This window comes from Rousettus aegyptiacus, unplaced genomic scaffold (genome assembly GCF_014176215.1).
Source record: "Rousettus aegyptiacus isolate mRouAeg1 unplaced genomic scaffold, mRouAeg1.p scaffold_m13_p_14, whole genome shotgun sequence".
In the NCBI taxonomy this organism is placed as follows: domain Eukaryota; kingdom Metazoa; phylum Chordata; class Mammalia; order Chiroptera; family Pteropodidae; genus Rousettus; species Rousettus aegyptiacus.
Window position 1 is genome coordinate 50,487,093 of NW_023416289.1, and position 9,894 is coordinate 50,496,986.

Consider the following 9,894-nt stretch of genomic DNA (forward strand, 5'->3'; position numbering starts at 1 on the left):
CCCCGTCTTCCGGCAGCGCCCGCGCCGCGGCCCGGAGCCCTCCGGGTGCAGGTGACTTGTCCCGCACGCCCTAGGCCCCTAGAGCAGTCACAGCGCCCCCTCGCACCCGCCTGTCGGTCGCGCAGCCCCGGGAGGCGCCCTCGCGGTCCACCCGCCGAGGGGCGCCAGGGCTCAGCCTCGAGCGCTTGGCCGGCCGAGGGGCAGCGACACCCGCCGGCGGAGGGACAGGTTCCCCAGGAGCGCACGCTCTGTGGGAAGGTGGCAGCACAGTCGGGAGCTTGTCAGCAGTGACCTGAGGAGGTTTCGGGCTGGGCTTAGGGTCAGTGGAGGGTGGAGCCAGACCGGGGGTGTTGAAGCCTGATGGCCTGCGAAAGCATCCAAATGGGGAACCCTTGGGCAAGGGTGAGGAAGGAGCAAGTGACTCTGAAACCTGGGACCCTGTCCACGGAACAGCCAGCCATCAGTGGGCAGCAGGCACAGCCCCCGCCTGGAGTTTTAAACTCTGGCTGCTCACTCGCCAGCTGATAACCTTGGTCAGGTTGCTTCACATCCGGTGTCCTTAACCTTCTCACGGGGACAGCCCACCTCAGTGTTACTGTGTATTCAGAGTTCACACAGGCGAAGTGCTTCCTTTGCTCACTATACTGTCACCTTCAATTCCCATATTTTGGATTGAAACAGACACTCAGAAGGTGTGCCAAGTACTGCCCTGGCTGCTGGGCCATGTTGGGGAGGAGGTATGCTGATGGGTCCCAAATCATCCTTCCTAGCACTGACCTGTCTCCTTCATGCTGTAGGGTGGGCATCCCACAGTCACCCCACACTCCATACGGCCAAGTGGAATTCTTGATCTGCTGCAAGACCACTCCAGCTTTATTTCATCTGTGGTACCACCACCATCCACCCGGTCATCCAAGCCAGAAACCCCGGAGTCCACCTCAGTTCTGGCCTATGCTGGATTCTGCTTACAGCGGTCCTAATATCCAAATATCTCTCAAAGCTGTGTGTTCCTCCCCATCTGCACCACCCTCTCTGAGTTCAGGTCTGTGCTGTCTCTCACCTCCCTGCGTCTGACCTTACCTGCTGTAGAAGACCTTACCTGGCCGCCTTCCCATGCCTCCCCCACCCTCTCCATCGAGCACCCTGCTTTGCTTTCTTCATAGTACTTCGTCACTTATACTCTCCCAAATTATCTTGCTTACACATCTGCTTCCTGTTCTGTGTGATAATATAAGCTCCTCGAGGTCAGGAACCTCATTCACTATTCTAGCCTCATCATCTAAACACCTGGCCCGGTACCAGGTGCTTAAGAAATATTTGTTTGATGAATGAATATTCTAGATCACCATCGTCTGATGGCAATATAATGCAAGGCACAAACGTGAGCCACATGTGTAATTTAAAATTTTCTAGCAGGAGTATTAGAAAAGTAAAAAGAGATAGGTAATAATACATATTTTATTTAACCCAATATGTCCAAAAGATGATTGTTTCAACAAGTCATCAGTGTCAAAGATATTAATGACATACTTTACATTCTTTTATTTCATACTAAATCTTTGAAATTTTGTGCGTATTTTACACGTATGGTGTATGTTACTTCAAACTAGTCACACTTCAAGTGCTTAATAGCCACGCGTGGCCATTGGCATCCGTATTGGACTTCGCAGATCTTATTCCTCCTGTTATATTGACCTGGCTTCACTTGTGCTCCCTGCCACTGTAAGAATGGGTGTGATAATTAAATCACTCATAGACTTTTTAAAACATCCTCAGAGAGTCTACCATGTTGCCAGCATTGTTCTAAGCAGTGGTCACACAAAGATGAATTATAAACACATCTTGCCCAAGATCACAGTCTAGTGTGAGAAAAAAAAGACATGTAAACAATTGTCATACATGGCAACAAAAGACATACATACAAATTGCTATAAACACCACCAATTTTGTCTGCAGGAGTCAAGAAAACTTCAAAGGGGGTGAGGCTTTGGACCAGCCATGATGAACAAATAAAAGCTGGCCAAGTGGAAAGGAAGAGTGGATAGGCTTTCCAGGCCATGGAGACAGCACATGTTAAAGGTAGAAATATGTGCGATGTGAGAGAACATGTCACTTGATGAACTTCAAGTCATTTGCTCTGGTTGGAAATGCTGGGATGTCATGCACGAGTGGAGCTGGCAGAAAATGAAGATGGGAAGAGGATCAGGGGCTTGATCCCCAAGAACCTCGGGTGCACAGAGCTTTTAAGATTTATGAGCGGAAGGAAAGGCTGACTTGATCAGAGTAGCATCTTTAAAGCTCTACCTGGCAGCTGGTGTGGACCATGGTTTAGAAAGAGAAGAGGTAGGAGGCAGGAAGACCAATTAGGATGCTATCACATTGTCCTAGCAAGAGATAATGAGGACCTGAACCAAAGTGGTGGCAACAAGGGGGAAGAGGAAAGGGCAGATGTCAAAGGTCCAGAGAGGAATTGTGAGGGGAGGAAATTGAGGGGAGGGGGCTGAAGACAACCGGTTTTGGACATGTTGGGTTTCTAGTACTCATGAGGTTCCCAGGAGGAGCTGCCCCTTAGGCGACTGGGTGTGCTACGCTGTGACACCAAGAGAGGCGTGGGGTGTGGATACAGGTTTTGGGGTCATCAGCCTAGAAATGTGGCTTCAAATCAAGGAAATGGATGCAATGTCTAAGGAAGAGGGTAGAGTCTAAGCAAATGGTGAAGAGGTGCCACTGGGGAGGGCTTGGTCAGCATTGCTGCAAGCAGAGCAGCCCATGGGCATCTGAACTTAGCAGCAGAAGCTTCCAACATCCCAACTCTGACAGCTGCTCCCTTAGAGTCTGCAAGGGGCCAAGGGCAAAGGCAAAGCTTTGGGGTACTGTGACATACACATTGGAGATTGTATCATTCTGTTGACAATGTTGACAACAATTTTTCTTAATGCTGAAGATATGAGTGGTCAGAATGCTTGTAGTTGAGAAGGCTGCTTGAGAGGAACCCTCCCAGGTTTCTCGGGAGGTCACAAGCCTAGTGAATATAACCCCATTTTGTAGCACTACAGTTTTTATAAACTATAAAGTAATTTCACCAACATTCTCTGCTTTAATCCCCACAACAGCTCTCTGAAGAATACAGAGCCATTTATGGATGAAGAAACTGGGGCTCAAAGAGGTAAGATGACTTGCCTGGGGCCAAAGGACTGAGAAGGGAGAGGGTGACTTTGAATTGAGGTTTTCCGGCTGTAAGTCATTATACCCATGATGCCGCGGCCTCCCAGCAGCAGAGCACCACGTTGGGCACCTTCGAAATGGGGGATGGACACCCTGCAGATTTGGCCAGTTGACTCATTTCTCAGGAAGCTGAAGTCTCTCTGGAGTTCCGCTCGATGCAGATCAATAATTATTAACTTCTCATTTGCTTGAAAAGGGTTGGCTATGACTAAAAATAGAAGGCATTACGACAAAGTTTTCTTTTTTTTTTTTTTAATGAACATCAATCTTGCAAGCCACGAAGGCTAATATTGTAGCTGTGAAATTTGATTCCCAGCTACTGGAAGCAAAAATAGAACCATGGAGGTCTGCACACTGCCCATTCCCTGATGAGAAAGACACAGGGTTTTCGTGTGTGTGTCTATGAAAAACACTAAGTTAGCAGGAATTCAGTAGAAGGGCCCGCCACCATGCCTGTTTCTGCCACGGGGAGGAAGTGAAAGCAGAACTTCAGGGAGCTTGTCACTAGGAAGTAGGAACTAAGAATGCTGCTGGGCAGGGACTGAGGGCACAGCACACAGCGACACTCTCCTGGCAGAGTGAAGTAGGAGTCAGCCCCGCCCACCCCCTTCACCCCACCCCCAGGGCTCCTGCTCCCTTCCCCTCTTCACGGGCTTGTTTCCCACTCCCTACCCCTTATGATAAAAGGGGCATTTGTGTTCTTTTGAGAGGCCGCACACTCTAAATGAATGTGCAAGTGACAGTCAAAACTAATTGTATAAGGATAGAACAAATGGCCTGAGAGTGGCCAAGGCAAGGACGATGTGCCTTAGCGGGTACATCACTAGGATCCTGCCTGGACACTGACCAGTGTGCTCGGAAAACACCAGGCCACTCAACACTTAGTTACCCTGAACACTGGGTTTCCCTCCTGTAACCAGGAGAGAAATGGCTAAGGCCGCAGTTACGGACGTGGATGTTTTTGGGTGACGATGGCTGTGGGCCCAGCACATAACATAGTGCCAGGTGTAGAACAGATGCTCAATGGATGTAACTGAAGGGAAAAAAGGAGAGAAGAAGAAAGGAAGATGGGGTTAAAAAAAAAAGTGAGGGAAGGAGAAAGGGGGAAGGAAGGAAGGAAGGAAAGAAGGAAGGAAGAAAGGGAGGCAGGCAGGCAGGCAGGCAGGCAAGCTGCAGGAAAATGATAAGAAAATAAACTGAAGGGGAGAGGTGAAGTCAGTGTGTAAAACATTTGTCAAAGGTCTTGCGCAGTTGCTAGATGAGGTCTGTGCCATTGTCCTGGGTTTCCTAGCAACCAAAGCAAGAAAGGGAACACAAGCAGTTATAATTTCACAGTGTCCATAAGATAAAAACAGACTGGTTGCTCAGAAGAATTCTCCCATGGCTCCTCTCAAAGGGAACACTGTGCCATATCGTATGTCCCCAGCAACAGTCCTACAGTAAATATAGATTCTAATTCTGAACAGTTGTCTCTCAGTATAAACTCAATGCAGGTGACTGGCAGAGTGCCAGGAGTCACTCAGTACACTCAAGGAGCTGAAGGAATTTCATACAAATGAGCAGTTCTCTGAAGGTTTAGCTTGGTTCAGAGAGAAATCGTTCCAGCTTCCGGGGGCAGGCGTGGGAAATGTCAAGCACACTATCACTTGCAGTCCAAGCCCAGGGCAGACATCACCAGTGGTCACTGATCTTTTTCCCCAGGAGACTGGACATGACCTTGTAGACCTTCCCCATGGAGCACAGCAATAGGGTTCTTGTCATGTGCCTGCTTGGATCAATCCGCCAGCTCTGATCAAAGCATACTGATGAATATCCATCCTTCAGTCAATGCTCTGTGAATATTATTTCATACAGTAGTGTTTTAAAGGAAATGGGGCAAGAGGGGGTCTGATGTTATGCTGGCTGGCAAGCGAGAAGTAATACTCTGTGTTGATAAGGAAGGTCAGAACATTATATTTGGACAGGCAAACAAATGGAGGTCAGTTTGACATTCTTACATGAAGAGGCTGAGCACTGGGACAAGAACCAAATTCAAACCCAAGGTTGCTACAGTGTGCAGACTGCCCCTGAGGTGTAACGAAAACATCTTGTATGTTAGGGCGTGTGTTCAAACTGATTGGAGGGAAGATGGGGCCCTCTTGGCACTTCCCCTCTCTAGATGCCTTTTCAACCTCTGAGTTAACAGAATAGTTAACATCATTAACTAGCATATATATATATATATATATATATATATATATATATAATTTTTTTAAAAAAGGAAAGATAGTAGTACAGTGCTTGAAACAGGAAAGGGTACTCCTGGTAGACCAGAAATTTGAAGGATACAAAGACGACTGTGGTTGCTTTGGTGATCCCCTGAACCACACTGCCCAGTATTTGTGTCCTTTTGTAGTCCCCTTACCACACCGACTCTGGACTTGGCATGTGGCTGTCTGGCTTTGGCCAACGGGACATTAAAATGCATAATGTAAGTAGAGGCTTATAAGAGCTTGCATGTTAGAGTTTGTCCTCTCATGATGTTTTTTCTTGTAACCCAGCCACCATGTTGTAAGGAGGCCCGAGCAGCCAGGTGGAGAGGCCAAAAATGGGAAGAACTAAGGCCCCTGGATGACGGACAGAGCTGAGATCCCAGCCAGGAACCAGCACCAACATGGAAGGAGGTTAGTTTACCCCACTAGCCATCCCCACATCAACATCCCATTAAGGAAAAGAACTACCTGATCAACCCACTGAATTGTGAAAAAGTGACACATTTTTGATGTTTTAAGCCATTCAAATTTGAGGTGGTTTGTTACACAGCAGTAGATAACTACAAATGGAAATTTAAACCTTCGACCAAAATTCTTCCCAAGGTAGACAAGGAGCAGGGTTTTCGTTTTGTTTTTGAGGTAGTGGCAATTTCCTTCATAATAAGTCGAAGGAAGTTCTAGGGAAGGTCATGTAGTCAGCTCAGTTTGATGTGTTTGTGGGAGTCCAGTAGAAGGTTTCTAGTAGACATTTGGCTTCTAAAACATAAATTATGCTAAGAAGGGCGGTGAGGGCTGGTGATAGAGATTTGGAGGTCACCAGCATTAGCTAAAATTGTGGTAATAGATGAGATCATGCGGAGAGTGGGTTTAGAGGGAAAAAGAAGCACGCCAAGAATGGAACCCTAAGAATATCAATGCTGAAAAGTGGGGACAGATGAGGACATGTCATGTGGGAAACTGAAAAGGAAAGAGTAGAAAGAGATGATAAATTACAAAACTGCATCACAAAACCCAGGCAAAGAGCATCAAAGAAAGAGTGGTCAGCTATCAGGCCCAACGAGGTCGAATAAAATGATGGAAAAAGGTTCTTTGCATTTGGCAGTTGGCAGGTCACCAGTCAGTGGCCTTTCAGGTGCTCAGTGCCATGGTGGCCAAAGCCAGACTATTGTTCATAAGATATAAGGGAGAGGAGTGGAGGTACTGTAACAGGAAGGAAGAAGAAAAGGGGACACTTAAGGGCTGACACAGGGTTGAGGACATTTTTGCAGTTAGGGAAAATAATTAAATACTTCTGGGTACCAGGAGAAGGTGTCAGTAGAATTGGAGATGTTGAAGTCACCAGAAAGAAAAGAGAGCTCGTCCAGCAGGACAGTAAGGGGATGAACTCAAGGGCAAAGGTGGAAAAATTAGCCTTGAAAAGAAGGGAAATTTCGGAGGTGGATGGAAAAAGAAAAAGCAGACCTACTTATAACTAGGGCGATCTAGTTTCTGTTGCTGGGAAATGAGCAGAGATGGGCAAAATTAAATGAAATGTGTTCACATAATCAGCCTGGTCTATATTTACTTCCTCATAACCAGAGAGGCAGCATATTCTAGCGATGTGGGCTCTGAAACCCAACCGGCTGCTTTGAATTTCATTTCTGGCTATGACATGCTTTTTCGTGGAAGGTCATATTTATATCACAGCAACTGTGCTTGGTCTCCATGGCTTTATTTCAAAGGTTTAGAACACGTGGGGCAGATAATTCCAGCTCTTTAATGTCCTTGGGACACTAGTAAGATTTTTATGAACACAACAGCATTGATAATGTGGTATACACTGAACTAATTATAGTTGTTGCATCAAAACTGTAGGTAAGATAGCTAATAATAGCACAACTGGACAGTTGAAATAGATTAAAAAAGAAAAATCACAACTGTGACAAAAATTTGAAAACCATTTGCTTCCACGGTAATTATAGAAATGCAAATTTGAAAAATGAGGCACCATCTATTAAATAATCCAAAGCAAAGTCAAGTCAATAAGTCTGTGCAGAGTGACTTTAGGAAGATAGTACCGAATGTGAGGGAATATTTCAAAGTTGATACAGTTCTTTGAATAACTGCTGACATTTATTGAGCATTTACTCCACATCAAGCACTGTTCTAAAGCATATTCATTGACTCTTCATTTAACCCTCTGAGATAGATTGTGTCACTACTATAATCTCTGTTTTCTAAATAAAGAAACTGGGGCACAGCATGGTTAAGAAAATGGTCCAAGGTCATGAAGAAAGTAAATGGCCATGATGTGATTCAAAACCAGCTAGACTGACTACAAAGCTCTTAACTAGTACTCTTACCAGCAGTTTTCCAACTTCTTCAAACTAGGGGTGACCCTCTACCTGTTTGTTTTTTAATTCCTGCAGCCCTGCCTCTAGGAAGGTCTTCTCAGAAACTCTGGACCCTACAGAGGAAGGGACAGGCTGTTGGTTTTTAGTGCTTAGGCCAACCACTTCTAAGAGTATTCATGCTCAGTTAGAAACAGGTAAAATGTGGAGAAAAGGTTCCCTATGGGCTCAGAGATCTTAGAGATAAGACTGCTGCTGCTGTGTTAGTGTTATCATAGCAAACTTTGGTGAAGGCTTGGACAGGTTCAAGATTTGTGAGAAGGGCAATCTTGGTTCCTTCGACTTTTCCCCCTCCCTTCTTCCCTGGAGCTCAGACTCAGGTCAGGAGCATAATTGCAGCCTTATAAGGAGAGGGTATTATTTCACATGCTTATCAGTCCCTGCTGGACAGGTGAGTTTTTCTGCCTTTAGCTCCTTGACCTTAGCTTCTATTTATACCTATGACACTCATCCTTTCAAATAGAGGGTAATCCAGTAGCAACTACATTTGCATGCACTCCCGAAATATAACCATCCCAAGGACATGATGATTGCCTTTTATGTTTTTTAAATGTCTTTTTTTTTCTTTGGCATTAAATAAATTTCCAGAATGGATCTCTTCCTCCTCCTTTTTCCTGACTGCGTTTTCTAGAGTTTTACTAAATGTTTTTTTGCCAATAGATCTGTTTCTTATAAGTCCTCACGTTTGTTCTAATTATAAACTAGCACACATGGTGACATATACTACTTTCCTAGGCTGAATTCCAGAAAGCAGTGACAAGCAAAGAAAGTAAACTGAATTTAATCTAAGGTAGTGCAAATTGCCTTTGCTGCTATATATTTTTTTAATCCAAAAAGAAGTTTTATTTCTAGCTGAACAGGTCACGTATTTTAGGCCAGTAATATGTTCTAGTTATCTTTGTAGTCACACTCCTGGTGCCATCCACATGAGAGTAAGCTGTAAGTGTGGAACTAAATTAAATTCCATGTAGTCAAATGAGAGGTGATAGCATTTCAGAAGCAGTGAAAGAAATAAACTGCGTCTTATGGTGTAAACATGCTCGTGTCCTTGCTATAGCTTACCAGTTAGCTAATTCAGGAAGTGTATGTAGTCAAATCTCACAATATGTTTACTTGGGGAAAAAAAAAAGCAACAAAAAACCTCTTTCTTACCTTATCATAAGAAAAGTAATACAAAGTGTGAAGACTCACTCAGAATCCTATCACCATATACCAAGTTAGTAACAGTGGTTATAAACTTTCAGCCTCCCACTCCACACACACACACACACACACACACACATATTATATAATATATATGAAACCCGTTTAAAACACAATGATGTACTCTGAGCCCATTGGACAAAATGGTATCCTATACATCTTGTTCTGTAACCTGCTCTTTCATTCAGTTATTGAGTCTTTATCATATCAATAAACGTTCATCAAAAGAGCTTTATTATTCCATGCAGTGAGTGATTGGCTGATAGTTTCTTTTCTTTGAGCGCTCTTGGTCAGATTTTGGTATTGGAGTTAAGCTTACTTCATGATATGAACTCAGAAGTTCATCATCTAAGCTCTCAATAGTTTATTTAGCATCTATTCTCTGAGCATGTGAAGGTATCCATTCCCAAACTGCTTGGCATGGATTTCCACAATGTATTAAGTGAAAAAAAGAAAGTTTCAGAAAAATATGTGTAGTGTGATACCATTTTAATTTTTTTAAAATTCTTTTTAGGGATATATTTGATATGGATCAATAGATGGATGTGTTCTTCAGTATCCAGGGAAAAGTTTAAAAGTATATGTATTAAACATTAATTTTCTGTATTGTTTTTCTGTTCTCTATTTTGTTTATCAATGCTGTAATATTACTTCTTTCTGCTAGCATTGGGTTCAATTTTTTTCCCGCTAATTCCTTAAGTTGTAAGGGTTGTTGATTTGAGCTCTTTCATGTTTTGTTTTGTTTTGTTTTGTTTTAACATGAGCATCTGTAGCCCTAAACTTCCCCCTTAGCAGTGCTTTCACTGTGTCCCATAAGGTTTCGT